Source organism: Ursus maritimus, unplaced genomic scaffold (assembly GCF_017311325.1).
Source record: "Ursus maritimus isolate PB19 unplaced genomic scaffold, ASM1731132v1 scaffold_26, whole genome shotgun sequence".
Classification (NCBI taxonomy): domain Eukaryota; kingdom Metazoa; phylum Chordata; class Mammalia; order Carnivora; family Ursidae; genus Ursus; species Ursus maritimus.
Genome location: NW_024425119.1, coordinates 43,377,888 through 43,389,052, shown reverse-complemented (window position 1 = coordinate 43,389,052; position 11,165 = coordinate 43,377,888).

The following is an 11,165-nucleotide window of genomic DNA, read 5'->3' as shown; positions in this document are numbered from 1 at the left end:
CGAGTGCGTACTACGTGGCAGGTGCTGTTCTAGGCGCTGGGAAAGAACTCGAACAAAACATAAGAATGCCTGCCCTTAGGAAGCTTACACTCTCTTGACAGATCATGAAAGTCAGAGTAAGCAGTCAGGAACCCGTTGTAATAACCCAGGCAAAAATGGTGAGCACTGAACTGAAGCAGTGTCAAGAGGAAACGAGGCAGCATTCTTGAAGACGCAGAATTAATGGGACTTGGTGATAATTAGATATGGGAAGTGAACAGAAGGAGTCAAGTTGATCCCCGGTTTCTTGTTTCAATGACCAGATAACCGGCAATGCCATTCACCAAGTAAATTGTATAAACGGAGGAATACATGAAGGGAAAGTGTGACAGGTGCAATTTTGACTTGTTAAATTTCCAATGTGTTTGGAACCTTCCAAAGGAGAGAGAGATCCAGTAGGCAGTTGGAGAGAAAAATGTTAAGTCTGGTGCTCAAGAGAGTTTGGCACTGAAGACAGAGACTTAAGATCCTTGAAAGTAAAGGTGATGAGAGGGAAGAAAGATCACCCAGGTGTCCCTGCATGTAGAGTGAGAGGGAAAGAGGGCCAAGGGCAGAACGCACGTGACCATCCACATGAAAGGGCAGTTCAGAGAACTCGAGGTCACGGAGAAGCCTGGGAAGGATCAGTCCGAGGTAGGTGTGGCAGGTGCCGCAGAGAGGTCAAGAAGACAGCTCTTGGAAACCACCGCATGGGCAGCCTGGAGGCCTCTGGTGGCTCGGCCAGAGGGGCTTGAGGAAAGCGTCGCTTCTGGAGCTTATTGTGCTGTTAGACTTCACAGAACCCATAACAGATACACAATTCTGACCCACGGGAATTGGGAATATGTCTCCAGACTCACATAAAAACAAGGACACCTGAGTCGAGGTGTCAGAAAAATCAAGGGCAGGAACCAAGATGTCTGGTTCCAACATCAAAGAATTCCTACCACTTCTGACTAGCCAGGCGCAAGGCCCGCCCTAAGCCTGCACTGTCCACTAGGGTGGCCTCCAGCCCTGCGACTACTGAACACTGGAGCTGTGGATAATCCAAACTGAAATGTTGGGAGTATAAACTGCATAAGAGATTTCAAGACTTTGTACAAAAAAAAAAAAAAAAAAGATTTAAAAATAATTTTATATCGACGGCTTGTTTAAATGATAATAATTTGCATATATTGAGTTGAATAAAATATGGTGTTAACATTAGTTTTACCTGGTTCTTTTTTTTCTCGAATTTTATTTTTAAGTAATCTCTACACCCAACGAAGGGCTCGAACTTACAGCCCCAAGATGAAGAGCTGCATGCTCTCCCAACGGGTTCTTCTCACTTTTTTTAATGTATCTACTAGAAAACTAAAAATTACAAATTTTAAACTATGTATTAAATTTCTACTTCACAGTGCTCACTGAAGTCCTGCCCCAGAATGGGACCCCCACAACCTGGATATCCCTAGACTCCCAGCATCCCTCCTAGCAAGAAGATACATACCTGAAATTTCCTAGACTGCGTACTAGACACGCTCCTCTGCCCCATGCTACCAAGGCCATAACCTAGAACAAGAGATCCCAGTGCTTAGTACCCCATCTTCAGGTTGCCCGTCCCAGTCCCTCATATTTTTTTCTTTCTCTAGATCTACTGATAATAAAGTGAGAGTGGAAATGTCCTATTCTAACTCACGAAAAAGGATTTTTCTTTTTTCCAGGCTTAGAATCCAGAATCTCTCTCCCAACCCTAAATTTGGAAGCTCTATCTTCCCTCTTCTGTCTCCCCTATTTCTCAACTCCCATGCTTTTCTAAAACTGGAAGTCTCCCAGATTGGTGGAATCATGGTGCTGTGGCAATCACACAGGTGTTAGAGGTCCCCAGATTTAATTTGTCATACTTCCTAACCATGGGACCTGGAGCAAAACACTCCATCTCTCTGAGCCTTTATCTGCAAAATGTGGATAACTTTCTCCAGAAAGCTTATTGTGATGATGATATGAGATCAAATGTGTAAAATGTCTTGTACAGAGCCAGGCACACGGTAGGTACTTTATAATTCAGCTGTTTCTGTTTTGTGTCTTACCCCTGCATATTTGGAGAAATAGAGCAAACTCCGGTTCATATATGGACTGATAGGACCTCAAAACCAAAAGGGCACTTAGAGATATATTTCCAACTTCTCGCTCAGTACAGAAATTCCCTGGACTACATCCCTCATTGGTAGTCATCCAACCTCTGCTTAAACATCTCCAGGGGCCATTCATTGGTTCACTCAATAAATAAGAACAAGGCACTCTGGGAGCCACAAAGAAGGACAGACACAGATCTTGCTGCTAAGGAGCTTATATATTAGCAAAAAGGGATATATAGAGGAATAACTGTAATGTGAGGTCAATGTGACATGTGCCAACTGAGGTGCCGTGAGAGAGTCAAGAACCTTACAAGTCAATCCATGGACAACAAAGGATAGCTCTAATATTAAAATCCCTCCCTCCCAAGTGCCAGAGCTCAGTTTTCCCATTCATTATGTGGAAATGGTACAAGATTCTTCCACACTAGGTCATGGGCCATCCTTAAGGAGGACATTTCTGTAATAACCTTGAAATTCTAGGGACACCTGGGGGGGCTCTGTCGGTTAAGCAGCTGCCTTTGGCTCAGTTCATGATCTCAGGGTCCTGGGATGGAGCTCTCTGCTCAGCGAGGAGTCTGCTTCTCCCTCTCACTCTCCCTCTGTTCTCTCTCTCTCAAATAAATAAATAAGATCTTTTTAAAAAATTCCAGGAGGCTGTGGCCATGGAAAAGGCTAGAATGGATGAACGGAAGCACAGGTGTGGGGAGAACTGGACTAGCTGCAAGCTGGAGAGCCTCTTTGGTATCACAGAATTTCTGGGAGTTCCTTGATGCCTATCTTGCCCTCTACACACTACCAAGAAATTCCTGCCCACCTGGAAAGCCCAGCACATCCCTACTCTCAGGGCTTACCCAAACGTTTTTCTGTCTGCCTTTTCTCTCCCTTTTCCCCCATCCTTATCACATTTTCTTTATCTTTTATCAGCATCCCTATAATTTTGTGTCCATCTCTGCTTCAATCTGTCCCTCTTATCATTTAGATTTGGGGTGCCTGTTATTCTTGAGGTCTCTCTGCCTCTATTTCTATCTTCCTCTCCTTGACTCTTTCATCGTTCTCCGTTTCTTGGTCAGTTTCCATTTTTCTGTCTCTGGCCTTGCTTCCTCCCCAGCTGCCGCAAAGCTATAAAGCCAGCCGGCCCTGCAGCAGGCAGCCGCCAATCACTAGGCTCCAGGAGTTGGGGGAGGGGGCTGCTGGGAGGTGGGGGCCTGGGAAAGCTGGGGCACTGTTGCTACAGCAGGGGAGGGGAGAGGCAGAAAAGAGCAGAGAGATGCCACTCCCAGAAGGCAGCCACAGCTGCCTCCACAGCCTGTGTCTGGACCCCTTTTCTGCAGGGAGCAGACACCTGGCCCTCTTTCTGTTGTAAGGCAAGGTACCTGGGTCCCTCCCATATCCTCCCAAACCATGATTTCTCCTCCAAAACCACTGGCCACAGAGCACTCCATGAGAGATTTGCCTCCTCCTTCATTCTTAGGTCCTCCCAAGATAAGAGAGCTACAGAACCTGGGGATCCGAGGGTGCCTGGGACAAGTGCTTACGCGAACACGGGGGCAATAAAAGAGTGGTCCAGACAGAGTGGCGTGAATGATGCTGAGAAGCAATGGGTATTGGGGAGGCCCGAGAGGAGGGAGAGTCCTGATCAGGCAAGGGTGAACCAGAAGGTTGGGCACTCCAGGCTTCTTACCAACTCCCTGGCCATTCCTAAAGCAGGATCGACAGCCAGAACCCCTGGTCCCTGGTCCAGACCGGGATGGGGCAGATTAGGGTGCTGCATAATGAGCGAGTACTTAGCTCATCATTAGAGACCTACAGGGTCGGGGTGAGGGGCGGGGGTCGGGGAGGTTGCTAGGAAGGGAAAGCAGGGAAGGGGAGGGATTAGCCAGAGATTTTAGGAGAAGCGCAAAGGAGGAGGAACATTTCCATCCTGTGGGGCGGAAGGAGACAGGCCCGGCGAGCAGTAATTCCTGGTGTGCCGGCGACCCCTGCTGGCTACGCGCACCACCACCCGGGAGAAGAGAAGGTAAAGCCAGCCTGTGGGCGTCCCGGCGTGGGTGGAGTGTGGCACTGCGTACACGAATGTCTCACTGTACAATAGTGACGGTGCGTGTCAGTGGCACCCGTGATTGTGCATGGGCACCCCCGGGTGAAGGCAGAAAAGCGACCAGCGCAAAAGCCACAAAGTTCAGGCCCTCCTGTGAAGAGTCTGGGTGTCTGGGAAGGAAGGGTGAGGTTTTGAGCCCAGCATACCTCCTCCCCAGTGTCACAAGGCACTGCTGGCATCAAGGCAAAATTAACCAGTCCGGGGTTCAGGGGGAAAGTGGGGGTTTTGGAATCAGATGTCCCTGGGTTAAAAATCCTGATGCCCTGGTTACTACCTGCATGACCTCAGGTAAGTGGCTTAACTTGTGTGAGCCCAATTTCCTCACCTATAAGGGCGTAATGACACCCATGTCACAGGGCTACTGTGAGAGCGCTTAGCACAGTGCCTGGCATTTAATAGATGCTAATTTCCTGCCTCCCTCTTCCTTTATCTACTCCCACCCCCAAGGTCGAGCAGGGCTTTCAAAAGGCAAATAAACTGAGGATGATGTTGACAATGATGATGGCGGTGGTTTATATTTACACCACTCATGCAAATCATTTTAAACATATTTTTAATACACGGCTTTTTTCCTTTTTATTAGCCAAGCACATCATGATCATGTTTTATTGGGACAGAAATATCCTGGTGTTATGGCAGGTATCTAGAAGGATGGCCTTATGAAGTGATAACAAGGCATGACAAATCTTTCTCTATTGTGATACATTTTCATTACCCAGGTTAATCAGGAATTACCCATTAGAACAAGGGCTTAAGATAAGTACATGACAGTCATCTGTGGAGATCAAAATCTCCTGATTTTCCAATGGGTATCTAATTGTTATTGCTGTTGTGGGGGCCGATTAATGCTTTGATTGAACTGGTCTTAAAACACGAGAATAACTCAAGGAGATATGACAGGTAGTTAGAAATGGTATATTCTGAAATTAAAAAAGAAGACAGATTTCGATTCCACCAAAGGATCTTCTAATCCCTCCTGCAGTCCAGCCATGGGGCAAACTGTTTATGAAGTAGAGAGCTCCATTTCCACAGAAGGATTGAAGCAGAAGCCGCTGACTCCCTGGCAGGCTTACTGTGACAGAAATTGAGGCTGCAGTGGGAGATTGGTAAGAGGCCCTACGAGGTCCCATCAGAAACACACTCCAACGCAGAAGTCATACTTGGCTGCTGGAAGTGTTGTTCCGAATGGCGTTACGGCCATACCCATGGTCATTGTTTGTCATCATGGGGTGGAGGCGGTAAGTAGGGGGAGGGGACGTAGAAATAACAGCTGTATTCTTTTCCTCTCTGAGACTTTGCTCTTCCTAAGGAAAGGCAGAACTCCAGGATCTTTCCCTGTCTAACCATCCCCACATTCCTCTTGATTTCTTCTGCAATTCCTTTTTTTCCCCCCCTGGCTTAATGGGATCCACCTTCAAGTATCTTAAAGAAAACCTTACTTAAAGAAAGGGCTTTTTTCATCCTTTAGTTTTCTGTCTGCAAGAGGTGGGCAGGCAATGGGTGGGGGCAGAGAAGGGAACAAACATTTGTTGAGTTCCTATTTAGTACAGGGACTGTAATTTCTGCATTTGATTAAGAGAGGTGTGTATCTGCTGTCATGCAGGTTACTGTGTAGATATAATGTATAGATCGCTTTGAAAAGTGTGGATGTAAATACGACGCATCTGCAAGAATTCCCTGCTGTTGAGGCCTCTCTGCGGAATTTTGTTTGGTATCGTGCTGCCTGTGGGGAAAGCGGCGTGCAGCTCCTCCGAGGATTTCAACACCTTCCATGTGCACGCAGACTAGCCAGAGTTATTCTTCTAGCTTCAGGATCTTTGTACATGATCCCAGGCTTCTCTTCCCCCATCCTGAGCACGAAGGTGTTGTCACATCAGGACCCATCTGCCTCTTTACCTACCATGCGTGTGTCATTGCATGTCCCATCTCTATGACAATGCACACAGACCCAAGTGCCCAACCTGACCCACGTGAAGCCATGTGTGTCTGGCAGCCCCTCCTCCCACCTCTGTGGAGAGTCCTTGGCACCCTCCCCTCCTGGCTACCCCCACTCCCCACTTTCCATGCCAGGAGAGATCTAATTACACAGAAATTAGTACAGAGAAGGATCGTTTGCTTTTATGGCCCCGGCACCAGGGCAGCTGTAAATCTGGGGTGGCTGCTAGAGCCGCCTCTGGGCACTGTGCAGGCTGTAGGGGGGGCTTTCACCTCCACACCCCACTTTGTTCCATCTCTGTCCAGCTGCCTGGGCCTCTACCCCTACCCAGAAAACCAGAGCTCTATTTGGTACCTATCTCAATGGGGTAGGGGGAGGTCTGGGACAGGGAGAGGGGGTCGGGGGTGTGGCCAATCAAAATTGACACATAATAGGTGTTCAATTAATGTTACCTGAACCATGAGAGAGGGGTGAATCCCAGCAATGCTAACTAATACCCAACTACCCAGACCAGTAGCCAAGGGATGAATATTCCTAGTAAGCACTTACTGGGTAGTCTCCGCTTCCTTAGGAGCCCAGGTGAAATAAATGGGGTGTTTTGTTATCCTGGCTTCCACTTTTGAGACCCTAAACTCCTTCTCAGGCAGCATCAGTTAATGAAGACAGAGTTCAGATCTTGATATTTCTGTTTACTGGCTGAGTGACCGTGGGTACCCTACACCCTCTCACCTGACCCTTGGCTTCCTCATTTGTGAAATGGTGGTTGGGAAACCTACCTCTCACGTTGTTGTGAGACATCAGTAAGACAGCATCGGATCAAGAGGAAAGTGGTCCCCTAATCATTGTTATCACTGTTAATGTCTTGCTAGCTAACGCTCCCATTTCCCCATCATATCTTAACTAGCCTTTATCCCAACCAACTCCCTCAAAAGCCACCATACAATTTGGGGCAATCGGATTGGCACGCAGGGTGCTCCCAACTAGAAAGAATGTTTCTTTATGTTAAGAATCTCATCGGAAGACAGGTGACTCCAACAATCCTCATGCACCTGGAGACACCATTTTACTCGTAGGCAACTTTCTCCAGGCTCCTACCTTGGCAGTGATTATTTTTATCGCCCTTATTTTCATGGAAGGTATGAACTTGTTCCTTGGGGTACTGGAGAGTCTTGTTGTAAATGACTCGGTAAAAAGAACCAAAGACTGAGGGAATTAGGAAGGAGGAGGAGCTGGGGAACTAGGGTGGAGACAGGAGGCTTAAACCCATCCCAGAGCAAGGTCAAAGGGCTCTTTAGGGAGTAGCAGAGACAGAAGCCAAATGTGCAGGCTCCCATCTTCTTGCCAACACAGTCTCCAAACCCAGGGACTTGGGGTCTCCTCCCTCTTGTCCTCTTCTATTCTGGTATCTCCAGTCCAGGGCACTCAGCCAAGAATTCTTGATTTTACCCCTATGCGGATAACCCTGGAGAGCTCTAAGTGGTGTGTAGGCCAGGAAGGGAAGAGTCAAAGAAAGGAAAGGGTGCACCCTCTTCCCCAACCGGTCTGCCTAGATCTCCAAGCACCCTTTGGCAGGACCCCCTGCTCCCACCGTTCCTGCGCATGAGGAGAGCACAGGAGAAAGTGAGGCACATCTTCTGCGTCTGGCCTCTCACCCCCTGATCTGCGTCCCAAGGAGGGTGAGGATTTGGCGTGAAGGGCAGAGCGGCTGGGGCATCTCTAGCCCTCGCCTCCCCCACCCCCAACCCCAACTCAGGCTGCAGTCTCTCCTCGTTGTAGCAGAGCGAGAGCAAAGGGACGGGCAGTAAAGATGAGTGATGGCGCGGAGACAAGCAGAAATACACCATCATGAAAATGCTAATGACTCCTTGCTCTCTTTCTTTATGGTTGGAGTAATACAGACTTCAATCATAAAAACAATCTCCCAACATTTTAATGGGCTCCATCATGCCCGCACTTGTCGGTATATTTGAAGAATAAATCACCCTCCCCGCTCGGAATGAATTCGCTGTCAAACTCGGCTCCCTCGGAGAAAATGGATGGGGAGCGAGGATGGAGGTTTGTGTGTGTGTGTGTGTGTGTGTGTGTGTGTGTGTGTGTGTGTTGGGGGGGGTCCTTTTCCTAACTCCCTCCTAAATCGTTCTTTAGACTGTTGTGAGAGATGCCTGCAACCTGAGTGGGAGGAGAGGGCAATCGAGAATTGGTGGAGCTGAGCCCTGAGGGAGGGTTTGGGGCAAGAGTGGGAAGGGACTGAGGGATTCCACAAAAAGCTGCCCCCGATTTGGACGAGGAAGAGAGAAAGGGGCAGAAACTGTGGAGGCTTTGGACGGAAGTGGCAAAATCATGACATTGAACCGAGAGAATGCAAAGACGATACTAACAGCATACACATCCGCATTATTTCTGCTTTATTTGGTCGGATTTCCTTCAGACTAGGCCTCAGGCAGAGGTGCCGAGGGAAAAGGGAAAAGTTCGGGAGATCTCTTTGGGGTAAGAGAATGGCAGAGCGGGCAAGAAACAAGCCCAGGAGTTCCTGCTCTGAGCTTGCGGGTTTCAGCGCAGTAAGCCACAGGTCCACCCTGCAGAGAGGGGCTGAAAGTCCCGGATAAATCTCATTTCCATACAGGTGGCCGTCAGCCAATGAAAACTTGGGATGCGCACACTGTGAGCAGCCAATCCCAGTTAAGGATGAGTCCAGCTGCCAGGCTTAATTGCATCTTGATTGGTTGTGATGTTGCTAGGCAGAAATGGAGTCCTAGAGATTGATGCGGGCGAGACTGAAGAGGCAGGTGGATATGAAAATATCTGGAAACCTAGACTCCTGGATTGACATTTTTCTTCCTGGTCTCCTTTATTCCTAAAGGATTAATGGGGTCAGAGGAATGATTCTCCCTTTTCTCCTCCGCTTGAGTGGGACAGAGCCAAATAGTTATATCTTACCCCCCAAAGCCTTCAGAGAAATCTGGCTATTTCCAGGGTCTTCTAATCCGAAAAATCCCTAAAGCGTAGTTCAACCTCACGATCGGTCTTCCCACTAAGTAAGTCCTTTCTGAGACCTATCTTCAAGACTTCCGGCTGTGGTTTAGGGCAAATTTTCCCTAATACGCTCGGGAAACAGAGAAATCTTGCCACGTTTTTCCTTCACACTGCAAGACTCAAAGAGCAAGAAAATGCCCTACGTCCTGGCCACTCCACCATGACCCAAGGAGAGACCCGCAGACCCTGCGAGGGGTCAAGGCGGCCGCAACCTACCCCCAAAGGGCTGTGTCGCGGCATTCCCAAACGCGCCGTTTCTGCACCTTCATTTGCATCTATTTGCATAAACCCCGTTCCCCCGCCACCCCGCTTCTGCAGTTCCTCTCGCTCCGTGTGACCCACCCTCCACACCCCACCCCTCTCTCCAGCCCGTTCGCCCCCACCCCCGCGCACCCCCGCCTGCAGCCTCCCCTGCTGGAGACCCCGCGCCGAAGCCTCCCGCGGCTCCGGAGTCACAGCCTCCGGGGAGGCCGGAGGGAGGCGGCGGGGGGAGAGGCGGGGGCTGCCGCGGGGAGCTGCGAACCCGCTGGTCTGAACTAGACCGTCCGCGAACAATATGCCACCATTTAAATCTGAACGCGCGCCAGCCGCCGATTGTGATGTTAATTCGGGGATGATTTAGGGGGGCGGGACGGAGGGGGGGCTGGCCGCCTCTCTGTCAAAGTGCTGTCCGGGGGGTTAATATTTGTAATTGAAGCTGATGAGGACTCCGTCTCTGTTTCCACTGATAAAAAAAGGCAGGGAGGGAAAAAGAGCAACTAAATTATGGGGCCGGGAGAAAAACATGATTAATCAAAGGTTTGAACTGTCGCGGTGTTCGAGGCCCAGTAAATCTCGCCCGGCCGGGGCCTGTGGAGGCCGGAGGATAAATCTGAAGCGCCCGGTGTTGACCGCCTCTTTCTGTTTGCCTCTCGGTTAGCACGTCAATTAATTCGATAATTGGATTTGAAGAGATGTCAGAAGATTATCGAGGGGGAGCCAGGAGGAGTGGGTGTGGAGGAAGGGGCCCGGGCACGGCGAGGAAGGAGGCGAGAGGCGGCGGGGTCAGGTGGTGGAAGGACCCAGAGGGCCGGTCCCGCCGAGACGGCCCCTCGCCGGCTGCCCGGGTGAGCGCGGCGCGAGGAAGGGACCCGGGGGACGGCGGCTGGGCTGCTCCTTGCCTACGGGTTCGGTTCCCAGGCAACCTCTCCGCACCCGCTTCCTCCAACCTTCCCCCAGATTTTTTCTAAATTCTGCCCTGTGTCCTCACTCCTCGTCCCAGTTCCGTTCTCCTTTTGAAGCTGATGGGTGTCCCGGCGTGAATTCATCTGCCATTGTTTGTATGTTTGTAAACGGAGTTTAACTGTTCCCAGGTCCCTTCTTCCTCTGATTCACCCCATTCGACCCAGAGTCTGCCCCCAAAGACTGGGGTTCCCAGAAAGGCAGAGACCAAAACTTCTTTCTGAATCCCTTCCCCTAGTGGTCAGAACAGAGCTTTTTTCCTCATCGCCCCAAGTGCCTCCCCACCCCCCACACACTTAGAATCCTAACCTATAATCAAAGCTACTCTCTGCTTAAGGAAAACACCCTTAAAACAAATCACAGACACATGAGGTAGGACCCCAAACCACAGGTCACCAGGCCCTCAGCTGCAGCCCGACATAGACGTAGCTGCTTCAGAAATTCAGTCCTTTAGTAACTTCGGGTGGATCCCCCCGAAAGGGTAGACTCATCTCTTAGAAGCGGAGTAATTTTTTTAAGGTTTTTCCCCCCGGGGCGCCTGGGTGGCTCAGTCGTTAAGCTTCTGCCTTCGGCTCAGGGCCTGATCCCGGGGTCCTGGGATTGAGTCCCACGTCAGGCTCCTCCGCTGGGAGCCTGCTTCTTCCTCTCCCACTCCCCCTGCTGTGTTCCCTCTCTCGCTGGCTGTCTCTCTCTCTCTGTCAAATAAAGAAAGAAAATCTTTAAAAAAAAAAAAAAAAAAGGT